The sequence below is a fragment of the Haemaphysalis longicornis genome, unplaced genomic scaffold (genome assembly GCF_048455015.1).
Source record: "Haemaphysalis longicornis isolate Haplotype H1 unplaced genomic scaffold, Haemaphysalis longicornis Haplotype H1 scaffold_7, whole genome shotgun sequence".
In the NCBI taxonomy this organism is placed as follows: domain Eukaryota; kingdom Metazoa; phylum Arthropoda; class Arachnida; order Ixodida; family Ixodidae; genus Haemaphysalis; species Haemaphysalis longicornis.
In genome coordinates this window covers 16,678,581-16,698,516 of record NW_027526422.1, presented here as the reverse complement: position 1 = coordinate 16,698,516, position 19,936 = coordinate 16,678,581, and the positions used below count along the sequence as shown (strand labels likewise).

Sequence of the window (19,936 nt, the reverse complement as noted above, 5' to 3'; positions counted from 1 at the left end):
ATTGGTCTTCTTCATTTGCCGAATTTGCACACTTGGTCACTCCAATTCGACATTCTGGAGCACTGTAGGGAAAATGGTTTACGGTGACATCTTATAGTGTATGCGATGGAGGGCATCGGTTTTGGTTCATAGCAGTAAGGACGTAATGCTACATACACGCCGACGAAGCAAAACCTTGAGACGCTTTGAGGTGCGGTCGCTGATACCGAGTTGCGCCACGCTGCTTAGATAATCAGCGCGCCCCACTTGACCCCGGCCGTCTATCCTGAACAGCATCTCTCCACACGCTGTATAGTTGCGAAAGCAGCCGCCGATATTTACCATGATTCTTTCGTCAGCAAGCTTGTTGTTGCCACTACGGAGCCCATTGAGTTTTTCGCCCGCGTTTGCTGCGCGGCGGCGTCAACTCTGTCGCGGTGAAAGAAACGTGGTGGACAGGTTGCAAGATCGCGTTCCCGTGCGCGCTTTGGCTGCGGCCTGAAAGTTATCCTGCTTCTTGGTGCGCACGTCGATGTCACCGGTGAGTGTAGGTAAACGGAGACGAACGCAGCAGCGATAGAAGTTCGCCTCTTTTCTGATGACTTGTCTTAACACCTGTCGACGAGCCTAGCGTCGAATACCGTGTACCTGCTGGAGGCGAACTTGGTGTGTTCGCAGATTCAGATGTTAACTAAGGAAATAAACAGAGCAGCCGAGGATTAAGGAAAAGCAGGACACACGCAGACAGGGTGTTCAGTCCGTGTTTTGTCCTTCTAAAGCTACGTCTTCAGTTCACAAACTAGGCCAACGGCGCACTTTATAAGATCATATATTAAGCAACTCCACAACAGCATTTCATGCTTCCTGGCATCAGGCGCAATTTACAACAAGCAAGATAAAATTTTGGCGGTACGTCGTTCGTTCATTGGTCAGCGTTCACTGCAGGACAAAGGCGTCTCCTGGGAGGTCTCAGCCGTGTACTAGGCCGGGGTTGCCAGATCTTGCGAGGAAACGCAGTGTATTTCCGATTTTGCCGCAAACACGTGCAAACGCACTGGAGGCAGGCACAGAGCACACGCCCTGCATGCGATAAATAGGATCGCTCTAACGCGCCGAAGCTGTTGCTGGGTTACAACTGCGCCGTTCGGGAAAGCTTCGTATTTATTAGGCCATGGTGGTTTGTATATTGCGTCCAAAACTTCTTGTGATTTATGCAGAACCCGCCTTCATCCACAAAACATTCCTCCCGTATATATAATCCTACCGGATACTGCAGCACAGCACATTTAAAATACTAGGCTTCCACTATGTACTGGGCATGTGTTAAATGGATGCTCACGCACGAAAACAACAAAAAATTTCGCGGACACAACGTCGGTAACGAGAAAGAACCACAGGGGGTACATAACAATCCTCAATACCATCCTGTGAACCCCACTTCATAATTTAACTATTTTTGTCGTCGTACAAAATTAATCTAAAACTGGTGAAATTTCTTAAGTCCATGGGAAATCATATATTTTGTTGCTTCAAAGTGATCTCCGAAAGTAGCCTTCGCGCTTTTGATTGACATGTGTTCTTAACCCTGTTTATACGCGACATAAGCCCAGAAAACGCTTGGCAGGAAATATTGAAACTCGGTGTTATCTTTTCTCGGTGCCGTTCGAAAGAAAACAGGCGCGAACAGCACCCTTGGAGCTATATCGAAAATTTCGCAGCCTATGAGATTGAGTTAGAGGCTGAAAGTTGGAAGGCTTGCCTTATCTATGATTCGAGAGAAGAAAAAAAGCAACAGGACAAACCTGAAACAAAAACATATTTCGATCCCATGGATTCGGCAGACACTTCCCTTGAGCACTTAGCTGCCGTCTCCTTGTGGACACATTTATTGACTGTGCCATCTTTACAGTACTGAGCTCTTTACGTATAGCGACCCGCACGGCACGATAAAGGATTACCCCCTGAAAGCTTGGCAGAGACTCAATATGAAAGCGATGGTTCCTAAGAGGGAACGTTCTTTAAAAGTTTGCTCTGCGTTTTGTTCTAATAAAAATTATGCGCAAAATGCGGCAAGTTTATGAGTAGAGTTGCGACAATTTACTGCTAACTTTTTTATGTGGCTGGCGATGGAGGCGAGGTGCTATATACGCCAGCATATCCCGCTTTGATAAATTAATGTTTTTTGTTCTTTTTTTCATCTCCCGTTTAGAATGTTAAAAGCTCGATGACAAGTTTAGATTAGAAAAGGTCCTGTTTTGAAACCACGCTTACGAAACGGGACTCGGTCTAGTCGTCCCGTTTGCCGGTGGTGTGACGACATATACTGCGTCCCGCTTTAGCATCCGCCTTACATCCAAAGATTATAGTGGCTTTTCCGCCGGTGGCTCGTTTACACAACGCTCGCGACGCTCTTTTATACACAAAACACTTGCGTGGGCACAAACAAAGACCCGGCAACCGACGTGTTCGCGTTGAATTTCCGAGCCGTTTCAGGGAAGATTGATAACAGATAGTAAAATGGCGCCATGAAGCGAAGCTGTTTTTTTTTTATGCCTGTCGGTCTATTCAAATTCTTCGTCATGGTTTACTACGTCATTAGATTGTGCCAGTAGCGCTGTAATTATCGCAGTGGACAGTGCGATCTGACGTGCAACACAGAACAGAATTACAGAATTAAAAGAAAGTCCACCTCCACCGGAACTTTTCAGACGACGGTAAACTATTTATAAAAGTCCTGAAAGGAGCCTCCGTAGGGCTCAAACTGGCTGATGGAAAAACGGGAGGGATGCGACTGCATTATTCTTTCTTTTTTACTCCACTGAGTTATGTATTCTGTTCATCCTGTTTGTCCATCAGCGTGGAGATGAATGGTAGCGGACAGCTAGGGCGCAAGACTCGCTCAGTTTCAGAACACTTCTACGTAAACGTGGGAATTGCTGGGAAAACTTAGCTGCAATAACTTTCCTTACGTGTCTTCTCGTTGGAGACCGCTTTCTGTTATCTTTTCCTCCTTCCTTCATGGTTTGTCGCCGGGTAGAATGAGTTAACATAACATCCGAGGTGAGAGAAGAACCTCTCACAAAACCAATTTGTGTGAGTCAGGATAATTTGAATACGTAAATGGGAGTGTTTGGTCTCTTGCGGTGATGAGAACGGCGCATTCTACTAGAGAGGCAAAAAACCCGACTTGTTTTACCGAACATATGGAATTTTCACGTAGGTCAAGAATCGCACGGGACTTATGCAACACCTGAAATTGTTAACAAAAATGTGACCGAACTTTCAGTGAAGTTCTGAAGACAGATACGGAAAGGGCTTTACTCAACTGGTTATGACTGGAACAAGTAATATGTCATAAACTTGCGAGATGGTAATATGCTTCCACCAGTTTGCATAATACTGATCCAGTATAATCATGGTATTGTGTTTCGATACAGAGCAATATAACATTCATACTAGTAGCTGCAAGGTTGGTTAGGGTGCTGCACTGTGTTTGAAGTCTTTGTTGCCCGCACAAGAATGCATTTGTCTTATCACGCGTCCGAAGAGAATTACGGCAGCAAAACTTGTTGGTGAGCTGGTGTTAGCCCGACAAAGTGGGTGGCTGCAGCGCAAAAGGTGACAAATCAAAGACAGAAGAGGCGTGCACGACCTGAGTAGCCCCTGTCCAGTCGAGCTTCTAGCTGTGCTGCTCTCTCTGGAACGATAAATGAGCGGTGTTATGCGTGGGCAATAAATCCTGAAGCCCTATGTTGCGTATCATGTCAGCGGCGCTTTCCTTTGCGTAACTGGCAAATAACTTGCGTGCCCGCATTTTGCTGCAAGCGGCAGTCATTGCAGCATTCCCCGCGCATAGCCAGCTAATCAGTGATGCTGGGACGACGGGGGCTGGAACTCGAAGAATGCAATTAGGGCAAGGAGGCATCTCTTCTCCGTACAAAGCTCTGCGGGTCGCCAACCGCTGCAAGCTCGCAGGCTTCGCGTCGCTTGGTCACCGGGACACTTCGACAGGCATTTCGTTTCGGAGCAGCGAACCGTCGTCATTGTGCGCGTAACTTGCTCACTAAGCGCGAAAATCCACTCGGAACTATTTCTCGAGACAAAGCAGCTTCACTTCGGTATGGCCACCGCATCGTGCCGCGCGCACATCCATGAGGCGACATACGCAGGTATGCGACCTTCACGTGAATTGAGTTACGGCCGGCGCTACGTGATGTTGCAACGACGCGCATTACCCACAGCGACGCCTGACTTGTGTTTCAATTGTTGGAGTATGCAGTTGCACAACAAGCCGGTATTATATTGCTTAATTTGATGGAGTAGGCAGCTACGGTATCAGCCTTGCGGGAAGATGAAATACGAGCAGGCATAAAGGACCTACAGCATTATGGTGCACACCAGCGAGCCAGCAGGCAGTCGCTTACAACCGCTTCGACGCTGCTCGCAGAATAACTGTGAACAGGAACCGTATACTCTGCAATAGCGAGGTTCGTCAGTACTGAGCCATTCTTCGCGATGAAGCGGAGGACAGGCAGCTCCGCAGTCACGCTAGTCGTGCTCTTGGCTGCGAGGGCTCTCTCGGCGTGCAGCTTAAAGGGAACCTGCAACGCTTTCGATAAACTCTTTCACTCTTACCTTCGCGTCTGTAAGCACTGCGAAAGCTACAGTTATCGCCAGCACGGAGCGGCACTGCGCGCTACATGACCTCAGTAATCAATCAGTGATCAAACGTAATTCGGGCCGTCGAAGAACGTCAAGACCGGGAACGGGAAAAAAAGTGAGTTTCCAAGTTATCTGATGAACATATAGCAGTAATTTTTGGCTCAGGTACTTTGCGACCCCGTAATCTAAGTACTGAGTGGGTTGTGTGACTACGCTCTGCAAGCATTTAAGATTTCCAAAAAAGTTGAGGAAAGTGTTGCAGGATCCCTTTAAGCTCGAAGCTCAGCATTTCCCGGTGCCGGCGGCTGTGGTCCTTGCAGCAACATAGAAGAGGTAAAAGTCAACTGGAGAGGGAAACAGGGTGGAGAGGGAGAAAGTGACTTTCGAGAAAATTCTCGGCGGCCACGGAGAGGGTGGGAGTTGAAGCGTCAGGAGGTTGGAAAACGGACAGCACGTTTACCTCCCCCGGCTATATAAAGCCCGCGCTCGGCGATGTCATTCACATTATCGCTGTCGTTCGTATACCTCACGTTGCGTGTTTACCGTGGTTAAAGTGCGTGAGTCCGCAGCCAAGCCGGGCGGTAAGTGCGAGGCTCATTATTATGTGCAAAAGGGCAAGCCGGATCAGTACTTTTACGGCAGGAGGAAGTTTGAGGAACTGGATTACTGTGGATGTGGTCATTAGAAAAAGATAATTATGCAGATTGCTGGGCAGGTGTTCCTGAGACGTGGAACCGTTTTACGAATTGCGCTGTGCATAACTACACGCGGAACAGGCCATGCGACTGAGCCAAGCGCGAGACAACAAGCAGCAACGTGTAGCAGCGCACAGCCTGAGAACGTGTCACGTCCCAGTCAAAATTGCTTAGAAATTCACGTAATTAATTTTAGATATGAAAAGTATACCCAGGAGAGGGGAGGCAACTACCCAGAAAAGATCTATCTGTCCTTGAAAATGGCAGCTTTAAGTATGATTAGCACCGTTTGAGGGATGCCGGTATCTTAATGTGATGCTAAAAGTTATTGATTGATTTCTTTAATTATGTGTTGAATTATGTACTTTCCGGATTGATTGATTGATTGATTGATTGATTGATTGATTGATTGATTGATTGATTGATTGATTGATTGATTGATTGATTGATTGATTGATTGATTGATTGATTGATTGATTGATTGATTCATTCATTCATTCATTCATTCATTCATTCATTGTGCTGCATCGTGTACGACTACCGCCACCCGGCGGAGCCGGAAAAATCTAGCCACTCACGTGAATGGAGCGTGTACACCACGAAGGCGCACTGTATTTTTATTAATTCACAAAAACAAATGCATGGAACCCTGGCCATAAACAACTTCGCTGCAAAAGTTAAGCAGCATTGCACTCTGACGTAGGAACAAGTGCAGCACTTCCGGTTCACACTTAGCGCCATCTGCTGGTTTACTTTGAGCAACCCCGATGTTCACATGAGACATTGCTAGAAGTATCCTGCTGTTCGGCCACCGTGGCATATGCAGAATCGCGGGGCCTAGCGCTAAACCCCCGTGTTCGATCTCAAGCAAGTCTGACATTTTTTTGCCAAGTATCGTGTTTTTTTTTTTTTTGTTTGCTGCAAAATATTCTCTTAGTTGAATTTTACGAATTGTGTCCGTAAGTAAGTCTCGTTTGGAACCCTTTATGTGGGCTAAATTGTGGGCGCAGCCGACGTGTAATCATCGTTGTGCATCTGCCGAGCTTGTGACTGTCATAGAACGGCATGCCGCACGAAATAAACCTTTCTAACGTATTGGCCAATCTAGTGCCACTAGATGGCCAATCCCTTACCAGGGCAGGTCTCATAAACCAGCTTAGCGGAGATGATTTCTCTAGGCAGGAGGAGCAAACTACCGGCACGCGGCTCAGGACTGCAGCTGGGGCTGTAACAGTTACTGACGTCAGGGTACCCACGGCGGTACTTCAGGGAAGCGAAATTTCGTTCCCTTGGGGGCACAAGCACGGCATTTCCTGTGCCTACGCAGCACCATCTCTTGGAACGCTCCTTCTATTCTATGCAACTGCCAAAAGTGCTCCGTAGTGCGGCCTTAGTAGCCCAAAGGTACAATTCAGGGCTTTAAAACGAACGACCCGGGTTGCGTATATGCGTTTCCTATATTGTGTACAGCCAGCTGTCATCTCAGCTAGCTATGGGGGGTTATATATCAGCAAAACCTACCTAAAGTACACAACACCAGCCAAATCGAAACAAATAACAGCAAAAGCGAACGTAAAATGATCCAAATGACCCAATAGTGAAAAATAACGTATACATATGTGCTTACCGCAGCCATGGCTGAGCCAGCCTTTTGCAGTATGCAGAGTCTAAACCACGGAGAAAACAAGCAATCACCAACCCCCATTACGGTGTGTACGACAGGGGGCCAGGTGATTCCCGAAGTCGCACAGATACGGGTTTTGGGCCTCCTGATCGAGCGGAACCGAACCAACGGATCCACGGTCAGCAAGATAGCAACGAAGGCGGCCGCGGCGGTCCATCTCATCCGGCGAATCTCCACGCGACATGCGGGCATGAAAGAATCCAGCCTCACTCGACTGGTACAATGGTTTGCCGTCAGCCACATCGCATATGTGGCCGCCTTCCACAACTGGCGGCAGTGCGAGCGGGAAAAGGTGGACGCCACTATCCGCAAGACCTACAAGACAGCTTTGGGACTTCTCCAGAGCACCAGCACTGCAAAGTTACTCGCTCTGGGTGTCCATAATACCGTGGATGAGATTGCCGAAGCCCAGCGCACCGCTCAAATAGAACGCCTATCTGGAACACGGACGGGCCGTTACATCCTCCACCAAGTGGGCCTCCTCCCCCGAGGCGGCCTGCAGGAGTCCAAGGAGCAGATACCGGCAGACGTACGCAACCGTCTCATCGTATGTCCTATCCCCAGGAACATGAACCCCGAGCACAACCACGACCGCAGAATGGCTAGAGCGCGAGCTCTGGTGGACGTAGATGCACAAGACACCGGGGCAGTCTTCGTCGACGCGGCCGAACATCAGAGTCAGCACGCCACCTTTGCGGCCGCAGTGGTGACGGCTACAACGGGCGAAATCAGGTCTTCCGCGTGCTTCCGGGCTAGCAAGGCCTCACACGCCGAGGAGGTGGCCATTGCCCTGGCCATAGTGAATCCCCAGTGGACTACGGTGCTCACTGATTCAAGAACAGCAGTGCTAAACTACGCTCAGAACAGGGTGTGCAGTGTCGCGGCGCGTGTCCTCCGCACAGCAGGAGTGCGTGACAGTGCGGTGTGTGTGAAGTGGTTCCCGGCACATATGGGCCCCAGTGTATCCCGCCGGGGCAATGACAACCACAACGAGACAGCCCATGCCGCCGCGCGAGGACTGGCCGACCGCGCGGTGGCTAGCGGTGTCGAAATCTCGGAGTGGCAAGCCCCAGAAGGTAACAAGGACCCCCTGACCACCTACAACGAAGTGCTACAGTGGTACCGATTCAACGGGAGGACTATGCCGCCCCCGCATCCTGGACTTACCCGAGCGGAGGCGGTGCTATATAGACAGCTGCAAACTGATTCAATACTGACTCCAGTGCTAGCTAGACATGTGTGCCCGGAGGTATATGAAAGTGACATTTGTAGACTGTGCGAACGGGAGCGAGCCACTACGGCTCATCTCCTCTGGAACTGTCAACTACGACCGCGTGAGGCCAGCGAGACCACTACGCTCCCACCGCAGTACAATGCGGCGAAGAAGAGCAAGGACTATAACACCCAGCTACAGGCCGCCCAGCAGGTTTCGGCGGCCCTCGAACGGCAGCGGCCGGAGTGCGACGCGGGAAGGGGGTACGATCCGCCCGACGTCGTAGAGCGCGCCCGGGTGCGGCTCAAGAGGTGCTATCGTAACGACGTCGCGGCCGCGTCACGGCACCTGGGCCCCTGTTATGGGCGCCCCACCGTCTGCAGGCCCAAATAAAGTTTATTCTCTCTCTCTCTCAATTGAAAAAAAAAAAGCGAACCAAAAATGGACACAGCCACGGTGTATAAAATATTCAACAAAAGTAGCCGAATCCGGCATAAACAATAAAGAAAAACCATACAGACAACATTAGCTGAAACTGACATAAAGGAAAAATTACCCGAAATCCCATTTATAACGTACATGGGTGCCACAAGTAAATTTCACGCATGGTTAAAAAGGTATTATCCTTCAGTTATAACCAACACCTACAAAAATAAGAACTCATGGGGTTCCAACTCGACTTCACAAGCATGCTATCCATAAGCGGAACCCGTTCAGGACGAGGCAAGGCGGTAAAGGTCGGCACAAAAGAATATCAGGATCACGGGGATAAGTACCAGAACGTGTCCCTAGATGGCGTCATGTGTCACTTGGCTGCGCGCACTAGGAAACGCATATACGTTTCCGGCGTTCTTAAGCAATATCAATAGTAGTTATTTTCCATACCCGGGGATTAATTTAGTGTCAAACGCTCTCTTAGCTCAATGGTGCGTCTTCTTTTCGTAAATAAAAGTGTTTTGGTATCATTTAGGCCGGTTTAGAGGTGGGGCACGTCATATCAACGCGTTTAATTAGCGGTTTGCATCGCACCGGAAGTTCTGGGTTTGTACTTGTCTTGGAACAGAATATTGCGGCATTGACGCTTTCTGTTGTGTACTTAAACCCGGATGTTCAGTTACCGGTGGTTGTACCCGCGATTTTGATCGAGACCAATTAAAAAGAAAATTGGCCGCGTATCTGCTCCTTTCGTTGCAAATGTCGACGAAAGACGATAGTATTCGCTTTCCCGCTCACCTCTCATGCTGTTCCTCTCCCGTCGTGCTCCACCCAAGGTACACACGCTAGAGTTTTGCTCAAGTCAATGTAGATTTACCGCGCTCCACTGCTCAAGGCCGGGTGCCACGATGGCAGCTCTGCCGTACGGCGGAGACGCGCGTGAATAGAAGCCACCTACTACAATGTTTATTGAACCACGTTGCCCTACTCCATAGAGTTTCATACTTATATATACTAGAGGCAAATCTTTCGTTGCAGTTGCTGGCCGCTGTGGGTGGCGCCATTGCCGCAAGCGACGTTCCTCGCCTACTTGGCTTAGCTAGCCATATGGCTTCTTTTTTTTCTCGAAGCCAAAATCGACAAAAAAAATATTCTTGGAGGTTCAATTTTATAATAACAAAACAGATTTCATAAACCTTCTACAGTAATATTGTTGCTTTTTTTCAGTGAGAGCCAGCTTTTCAGCCTGTTCAGGAGCCATGCCAAGGACAAGTGGAACGTGCCTGCTCGGTACATGACGGAACGCTCGTCGAAGCACGGCTCCCCTAGACAGTGGCGCCAGATTTCCCTCTAGTGTATATTATTAAGAAACTCTATGCCCTACTCCACGTGCGCTCCAAGCGAAACATGGAACCTATCTAGTGGAACCGTTCTGTTGCCGTTAGATTTCTTAAAATGCCACCAGGAGCTGTAGTGGCGCGGGCGACACTACAGCCCAATGATTTTTTTTTTCTGCAGTGCACGTAGTATTTGTTATCGTAAAAATCAAGAATCCACGATTTTTTTATAAAGGAACAGTGCAAATATCATTTATGTATTGATTTCCTGCCTCATATTTGCGCAATGTTTTGTTCATGTTCAAAAATATTTACAAGTATGAACATTGTTGCCGGACTTAGACGTTTATATTTGGCTGTGAATATAAACCTATTGTGCAGCTTCTGTTGCACTTTGGCAGGATGGCTGAATCGATTCACAGACAGACAGACCAAAATTTCTGCGTTTAGGTAGCCCAAGAAAGACTATCGTCTTTAAAAAGAGCTCATAGAAATCACTGTGGTGCACGTAAATAAAAAAAAAAGCATTCAGTCAGAGCGCTGCTATCGATGATGGTTCATAGCGTGAAACACGAAAAAATTACTTTTCGACACCTATACACGAACTAACTTAGGTTTCGTCGGATCATCGATTTCGCTACCGGAAAGGTAACGGCGTCACTGTTCCCTCTTTGATAAGAAATAGCACTGCGCAGAAACGGCAAGACAGTCTACGTTCTTGAAAACATTGGTATCTTGTTAGCGCGTCGCTTTGGACTCCTGTCAGAAGAGTGCTCGGAAGTGCACTCAAACCGAGTGTATCTTAGGTGTACCTGAGCATCTGCTGTCAATAGGAAAAAGAGAAAAAAAAATCAGTCTATTTCCTGCGCTGTCGAGGTGAGTTAAGGGTTTCGATCCGGACAAAAATGTCGATCGATACACGTTTCTGTCGCGACAGTGCGAACATCGCCTAGAGGATCCAGTAATGGGTATAAGCCTCACTGAGAAGCCTCATAAATAAAAAATAAAAAAAAAACATCCGAAACATGCGAAAGTATCTCTTCGATACAAATGGTGTGGCCTATCTGCGCGAATGTCTTGTCAGACCTGAACAAAATTGGAATGGGAAACCCAAGGAATAGAGAAGCTGGGCAATGGGGCGCCAAATCATACCAAATGAAATGAAATCAAATTAAATTTTATTCAACATCGTTCTCCGTGATGTTGGGAGCACGGAAGCCTTCACAGGATCGGCTGACAATCCGATAGATCCAACCAAAGTTGACTATACAGTAGAGGGAACAGCGCTACAGCATTATATAGTGTTAATAATAGAAAAAAAAAGAACACAAACGAAAAAAAAAACCAACGAAAACTGCAACAACCAAGAGGAGCCAGAACTTGTACAATAAATAATCGGTACAATCCTTTATCCTTTTTTCAATCTTGCATGTTGTTACAATTGATACACTATAAAAATGTCTTTTTAAGGCGAAAGGCAGGCACATAAGTACAAATACACACACACGCACACACAGACGCACACGCACACGCACACGAAAACACGACCTGAAGTTACAGACCAAGTGAAAAATTTAGTAGAAATGGCAACGTATGCGAAAGCGTTTGAACACCGTTATTTGTGCGCGCACGACGTGTTTGTATTTTCCAGGGTTCTTTATGTCGCGTGTGATAGGTGTTATTTAGGTCTAACTGTGCGATAAAGTTGGTCGTCTTCCTTTGCCCTGCATAATAACGCTTAATTAAGCAAAATGCATTTTAAATAAATGAAAATTTAAGAATACCATGTTTTGTGAAAAGTGCTTCCGCGTGGGAATCGGAGTGGTGCGTTAGAAACTGCGCGCACAGCTTTTTACGCAATATAAGTAGCTCGCTAGCTGATGTTTGACAGAACGGTGCTTTCCCAAATTATAAATGACAGTAGCTAATCTGTGAAAGAAGAAGTGCGTTGTGTATCATAAGTTTTATTTTTGTGGGTAGAAAAGTTGGAGCCTTCTTAGAATGACTACTACTTGCGAAATCTTGTTACTAACCTTTCCAGCATGCTCATTCCACGTCACATGTTCTTCAAATATGACTCCAAGGCGTTTTACTGTGACAACTATTTCAATGGCGGAATCCCCAATGTAAAGGGAGTCACTAATAGAGAGTTTTAGCAGTCCGTCCGTTCCGTCGCGTACGTAGCTAGCGTGTTTACCGGGACCCGTCTGGGCACTTGGGGATTCGTCACGTTAGGGGGATTAGTTCCGCCGGCCTGCCTTCGCCATGTCCGCGCCTCCTCGCCCTTCCTCCTCTCCCTTCCGCGCGCGCAGGAGCAGACCGTTCCCGGTTAACCCGGTAACAACGTAACGAACGGAACGGACGGACGGCTAAAACTCTAATATTTCGGGTTCGTTTTCTGGCTCTGCAAAGCCCGGTCTTGGTGTCGGAGGAACTGATATCCAATACATTTAATTTAGTGCATGTATTTAATTTATCGAGAACAGACTTAGCCAGACCTATTAGATGTGTAGTATCACTAAATGTTATGAGAGGACTAGTGTCATCTCCATAAATAACATACTTTGGGGTGTCGTTAATGTCTATAATGTCGTTAATGTAGATTTATTGAATAACGTGAGACAGAAACCACACGAGGATGTGTTGTGAAAAATTACTTTACGGTCCCGGCTCTGGGGGGACATGCTAATTTAAGCCGGCAGCGTCATGTTACCAATACCATTCTCGCTCACCGTAACACATCCTTCACGGACACTCCCTCCATAACCCATTCACCCTCAGCACAAAACGACAAAGGGAGAAACACAAAAAAACTCGTCCTGGTCCAGGACGAATGTTTTGCAACTGCGACGATTCTGACAAACCTCTACATAGCTTTCATTTGCAGCCTTCCGGCTGAATTTCAAATAGATGTCAAATGTTCCCTCGCAGACATAAAGGTTTATACGGAAAGATAAATGAATCCCTACCACGAGCGCTATGTGCAGGAAACACCCGAAAAAACACAGGGCTGGTGTTTTTTCCAAGCGGCTGAAGAGCTTGACGGAATCAGCGGGGCCCGAGGGCGAACCGACGATTGTGGTTGTTTTCAAGCCCTGTTTTGTCATAGGGCCGGTACGCCAAATGAGGAGAACGGGTAGTTAACCGAGGGGAGGTGGAGTCTTCAGTCCTGGAGGTGTTCATTTCTTACCGGGTAAAGAAGGTGATATCCAACTGGATAAACCTAGGTGGGCGTATACATAGGCTCGGGTGCACCAGACTCTGGCTAGATCACTCTCTTGGGAAAACGCAAATCGACGGCCAGAAACATATACTGATGGTCTATAAATGCAGCGCAGCACCAAATTAAATGACAAAGCTGGGAAATTTTCTTCACCTGTCGGTGCTGGGTGCCTCCGTTAGATACAGCCATTTTATTGTGATGCGGGGGGGGGGGGGGGGGATTGCAGTATCGGAGAGCGGTTCTTGTTGATGAAAAGTGCGGCTGGACGATGTTGGGAAGAAAATTTATAGAACGTAGCAAAGGTTAGTGCCGAGTGTGAGGCGGCATTATGAAGTGTGAGGCGAGTGAGAGGGGGGGGGGTCGCAAGTAGCGAGGCGAGGCTCAGCCAGCTAAACGGTAACGGGAAGGCTCTTACTAGTCGCACAGGCTCTGTGCCAGATGTCCCGGCATACCCACGCCAAGCGCTTGCATTTTCCCTTGAAGGCGAAATTAATTTTCTGCTGGTCGGGTCGAAGCATCGATTAAGCATTGTCTAGAATAGATACAAGCAACCACAAATGAAGCTTATTGCGGCACATCGCGAATGCATGCGTCATCTTTGTTCAACCTTTGTTTTATCCCGCCTGAGTGCTGGTCTTGATGGAGGCTTGTGATGGAACCTTTAGTTTGAAAATTCACTACATCTCAATAACAACGTCCGGAAAAGTATATCGGCTGAGGAATAATTTGAATGCGTACGCGAACTCCTTCAGACGACCCTTCACAGCGTCGAAAGGCTCGACGGATGTAAAGTCAATCGCAGGAGAGAAGAGCCTTGTTCATAACTTCAGAACAACAATCAATAAACCATCATGAAGGCTCTCCGCTTGCTCCTTACTGACCCTAGGAGTAGTGATGCACGTATTGACCTCTTATTTCACCTTGTCTGTCCGTCTGCCTGTCCGTCCGTCCGTCCGTCCGTCCATCCGTCCGTCAGCCCGTCCATCAGTCCGTCCATCAGTCCATCCGCATGTCTGTCTGTCTCTCTGTCTGTCTGTCTGTCTGTCTGTCTGTCTGTCTGTCTGTCTGTCTGTCTGTCTGTCACTTGCTTTAAAAGAACGCTTGATCAAGGAGCATATACCGAGACAACCTTCCCACCCTACCAAAACTGGTGGAATGTGCCCTACATGCCACGATTGTTCAGAAAAAGGAAACATTAGGCATACTTGAAGTAAACATAAGTACATAGCTGGCAGTAGTAGCGTGGGATTGACTCCAGCGAGAGCAAATTAAAAAACAAAGGCGCTACAAGACGAGATAAATGTAAACAAATAAAAAGATATCTCCACGAGCTGTTATAGGAACCTTAGAAATAAGAGGCCCCAACCGACGGCGCGCTCGAGCAGCGAAAACGCGGGAAAATTGAATCCAGTTCAGTAGACTTCAATTTGCCTTCGTCATGGTACGAAGTAGAGGGCAGGAGAACCACGCAAAAGGTTTGAGGGGGGGGGGGGGGGGTGGGGAGAAGAGAAGAGGTTATGTGTCCGGGTCGGCAAAAGATGACGGCACTTTCAGCGGATCAAGCAAATACGAGGCCAATTTTTAACACGAAAGTGTTTTATGCCGGGATACATGAAAATTTCAGTGACGTCATGTCCGTCACTCAAATGACGCCAGTACAACGAAGCAAGCGGCCTGTAAAGGGCGCACCCCTGCACTCCGGGTCTTCTTGCGGGGGAGCAACCTTTAGTACTAAGGAGTAGTTTATATTTAGGGTTGTTCTGTTAGTTTTCTGGTTTTATATATTACACGAACGTGTTTTATGCCGGGATACACGAAGATTTCACTGACGTCATATCCGTCACGAAAATTACGCCAGGACACCTTTGCCGAAGCGACGCGCCAGCAGGACGTAGCTCGCCAGGCACACCCACAAGACAGCCGCCGACCCGCAAATCATGTTCAGCTGCACATTTCGCTGCACTGCACATTTCACTTTCGTGTTTTACCGATTCCTATGACAGAGGAATGAACCACAGTTTTTTTTTCAACTAGCAATGAGTCGTTGCATGATTCTGAACAGCCAAGAAGAGCAATCTATAGAACCGCCAGATCCAGCCAGGTATGTGTTAATACACTTCCAAAGGCCCGCTCTACATTTGAGCGCAGGCGCTGCGCTCGTCATTATAAACAGCCCGGCCGTGTTAAAGCAGCAAGATTAACACGGCAGGGCAGAGGGAGGGATATGCATGCTGGCGTTGGTGGAGAGGAGGTCAGAACTGAATGGAATCAGACAAGCCGGGAAAATTTGGAGAAGTAATGTCGTTTGGAACATTTCGGTTGACAGCAGGCCCTTTTGCCAAAAACAGAAAAAGAGGTGGGAGAACGTGTACGGGGACAAGAATTGACTGACAAAAACAATTAGTATGACAAAAAATTCAGGAGAAAAATTATTACGACTGGCGACACGAAAGGCTGCAAAAACTACTGAGCGAAGATGTGGTGGGTGGCGCAACCGCGAGCCTCAAATGGAACAAGACTGAGGCGCAACTCCCTTTTTGTGGCCTTGCGTCGCGTAGAGTGTAATCGATTTTCAACCTGAGTGTTTCTGCAAGACTCGACAAGGCGTGGAGAAACGTCAAGGGAATTGACGGGAAACAAGAGGAGACGTAGTGATTAAAAATGGTCATTTTAGCTGGCACGGAAAAGTGGAGTGGCGTACTTATTTCTCTGTCTGGCTCTTTAATTTATTTGCTTATTTTTGTAATTCGAGATCTTCGGTTCACGGTGCTTGGCCAGTAGTAAAACGCGACTGTGCAGAGTGAAAAAGTTAGCCCAAGAGGATACGACCTACAGGGACAGCTTTGATGAATAGGTACACCTTTAAGATTGGATTAGGAGTACATGTGGGTATTGTATTACAACGGACGGCCCTCCATATTATAGGAATGGCTGCTGAGAACGGAAGAGGTGGTAATTCGGTGTTTTTGGCACTTCACCAAGGATAGGACGAGTGGGAGTCACGCGAAAAGGAAACAACTATACTCGGGAACAAGTTAAGAACGGCAATAGCTAATGTACGGTATCAGTCCGCCTAAGCGACGGACCCGGATGTTAACGGGCGCGCGCGTTTTAAAAGGGCATTGCTATGAATGCGTGATTATGTCTGCCTTTTCTCACGTAGTTTGTTTGTCGCCGATTCAGTAATTTATGAGCATATTATGTCCGAAAAATCGCGAAAACGGCTCGTGCCATGTTCAAAATCTTCCCACTAACGCACTACTTGCGCCGCGCGGAATGACATCCGGCTGAGGTGATGAGGCACAGCGGCAACTTCCGTTAAGGTTTTTAGGTACCTATACTTGAAAAGCGTGGACACGCAGTGGTTAAGAAAGACTAGAAGTCTAACGATGAAATACGGAAAGAACAGTGCAGAATCCAAAACAGCCAAGGTAACCAAAAAAGAGCCAAGGCAGATTGAAACGAATAAGTGAAGGGAAAAAATTGAAGCTAAAACGTCGTTAGAGATGTACAGGGCTGAGAAATTGAACATCAGAAAGGCAAATTTCTACGATAATTCCCAGGGCAGTGCTTTGCTTTTTGAGGCTAGAGCAGGTTGCCTGCGAACTAAGAGTGCTGTGAGGAAGTATTCACAAAATGATGGGGTATGCGTGGTCTGCGGAAAAGAAACAGAAAGTATGCGGCACATAATTTTAGAATGTGAGGGTATCCATCCAAATCTACATGAAGAGAATATTGGGCTTCCAGAAGCCCTAGGATTTAAGGGTATCACAGAGGAAGTTAACTTCAAGGCTGTCGAGGGGACGAAAAGAAGATTAGAATGCTGGTGGACGAAAAGCAGAGAGGGGAATATTGCCTAGGACAGTTTCCACCTGTAACAGGGGAAAAAAAAGCATTTTGTGCCTGATAAGCTTTTTGTGCCTGCCCTAGCAGCGCTAGTATTAAACCAAGAGTGTAAAACGTGGGTATATTAGTCCCTTTTGGTAAGATGACATGTCATCACCCCGTTCCAAAGGGGAAACCAATAGCACTCATCATCAATCATCATCATCATCGTTGCCGTTTATAAGTTGTAACCGCGTATACTACGAGACGACTTTGTGCTAGGCAACCCCCGCAACTTTTAAAATGGGCGCGCCCCCCTTTTAGTGCGACAGCCATAATAGCGACGGTTTGGTTTGGAGTAACGAAACCGTATATACTTGAGGAGTTTGGCGATTATCGTAGGCTTTTTACGGGGAGAGTTTGGCGAATTTTTGTACTCGTCACGTGGACCTAGGCAACTTCAATGCTGACGGTGAAAATTTTAGGAGTGTTGCGCCATCAGCGCAACGGTAAACTCTGCACAGTTCACGCGCGAGGTTGAACGTGTATCGAAAAAAAAAAAGGAGCAAGACAAGCTAACTCGCAATTTGTTCCCCAAGAGCGTAATCTCGTGGGCGCGCGCGTGATCCGTGATGGAGGCAATTCTTTTTCAAAAAGTTTAGAAGGAATGCGACTTCTACGACGGGAATAAGCAGCGCTCGAATCGGAGCTCGATCTCAAAAGGTTTCCATTGCTCGCATCCGCCGCGCTCCGTGCCATGGTAGTTTTGTACAAATAATGTTAACTTAATATAGCGCCACATCTAAAGCCCGTCCGCCTGCGCGTGGTTTGTACGACGCGCACTCCGAAGTTGGAAAGATGTCTAGACAAATTTAGTTCCCCCTCGCCGTTTCTCCGAGGCTGCTTTCGTGGGTTCCTGAACCATAGGGGGGGGAGGGGGGTCATTTACACATATCTTTCGGAAATTTTGTTCTGCTGATCCACAGATGATGCGGCTTTGGGATCTAGCCGGCGACTCTCCTCCGGTGCCGCCACTACACACCGTTATGGAAATTGTAAACAAAAAAGATGTCTGGAAACAAAACTCGGGGCAATCAAGTGCAGCGCGAAATTAAACTTTCGAGCTGCTTCCTCAGCGACTGTATGCCACTCCTGCCACTGCTGACGCTATTCACCCTCTCTGTTCCTTCTCCATTCCTATTCGATTTTTTTACTTTCTCTGCTTCCTTTTTATGCCAGGGGCAGTTCCAGCGGTGTTCGATGCATCGTTTTCACTGCCAATAAATGTGGCTAGTACTACAAGAAGGGAACTGAAAGCTATCCAGGGCAATTGTGCAGCAGCTACGGCAAGGGGTGACTCGTCGGACTGCACTATGAATTGACCACGCTGTATTCACACGTTTTATGAACAAGCGCTATGTACACGCTTTGTATTTCCCTATTTTTTGGTGAGTACGTATCATCGTATCGTTAAGCCAATGCGAATGAATAGCCCGATCTGTCAGCAAGAAACTACTCTTGTTTTTATACACGAGTGCGAGGAATGTGCTGCAGCGGTATTAGAGCTGGGCTATTTAGAGCTCGGCATAATGACCGTACAGGTCCAGCGACGGACAGAGGAGGGTAAACGGGGCTAAGTGTTGTCTGCTCTTCTCCGTCTGCCGCCTTACTGTTGTGCTGTTGCCTGTGCAGAATGAAAATAATTCGCTCCAAGTCCAATGCAGGGAGTCCCAATAATACAGGGCGCGAAGAATTGAAAACTGACACCCGAAATGTACGAAAACATGATGTAAACGCGGAAATGATTGCGTAGTTACTGGGTAGGTCAGACAAAGGTCAGACTGAGGTCAGACAAAGTAAAAAAAAATTCAGGTACGATCGTCCTTAAGTGGTACGACCTGAAGCTACAGCTGTTGCTATTTCGACGATCCCCCTAAGGACATTACTTCGTGCGGTACGTCATGACATTGTAGCTTCAAAGCGAAAAACAAACCCGTAAGAGAGCCTCGGCCATGTGTCCACACGTTATCTTAAGACAAGCTACCCTCAAGGTGTACTAGTTGAATGGTGGTTTTGCAGTATTTTGTCAATTCCCGTGAACACCGCAAGGGCGTGAACTTAGGCCTGCAGCAACAGCGGCAAGTGTTCTTGGTGTAGTGTCGCGGAAACCTACAAGCCACGATGATTTTTTTCCCTCACTCCTAGTGCTTTAAACCGGTCGGCAAGTTTATTGTAATGCCCGCAGTTATAACTTTCTATCAACATTAAACTCGGTTTTGCCGCTGAGTTGTCGTGGGGAATCACCCTACGGCACAAGATTGTATTTTTGTTCTTGGGGAGGGGAAGCGGAATTCTGGGGATAAAAAAATGGAGTAGCGGTAGATTCCCAAGTTTGTACCACTATAACATTAACTGACCAGTTCCTTCTCGCTTTGCTAAAAGGTAATCTGAGAAAGATGTTTGCAAGTAGTCTAAATAGCTTATTTGAGTTGCCCGTGCGAGCTGTCGAAATGGCTCCATGGCGTTCAACTGCTGTTGTCGTTGGACGGAGGGTTGCATAATTTTTCTGTCCAATATAGCACGTCCATGCACCCCTTTCCAAATCCAGACTGCTTCGACCGGGCGGCAATGACGCAATCCGTAGACGTCGGCTACACAACGCGGGGTGCACAGCTTCGATTCCGACTGCGGGAAGCGTTTTTATTTTTCTTCACTTCACCCACGATCATCATCGTCGTCGTCAGAGAAAGTTGGCTTTCCTGCAGTGCGTTTTGGGTGGACGACAGAATGGCATGAATGAAAAGCCGAAAGCTTCACTTTAGTAAGTTTGTTGGCGAACAGATGGAGGTATCGAACGCAGAGAGACGTCCCTCATCCTCCATG

The 19,936-nt window shown here is 47.5% G+C and overlaps 1 protein-coding gene across 2 annotated transcripts in view; it reads left to right on the top strand.

Annotated features, from left to right (window-relative positions):
- Positions 1 to 19,936, top strand: part of LOC144144595 (protein ABHD15-like) — a 162,266-nt gene that overhangs the window by 27,352 nt on the left and 114,978 nt on the right. The window contains exon 1 of one of the 2 annotated variants that reach the window (XM_077676100.1): positions 381 to 520. The exons of the other annotated variant lie outside the window; for it this stretch is intronic. The gene's annotated coding sequence lies outside the window, so the exon portion shown is untranslated. Of the gene's footprint in view, positions 1 to 380; positions 521 to 19,936 lie in introns of those variants that run through there. 2 annotated transcript variants of the gene reach the window in all.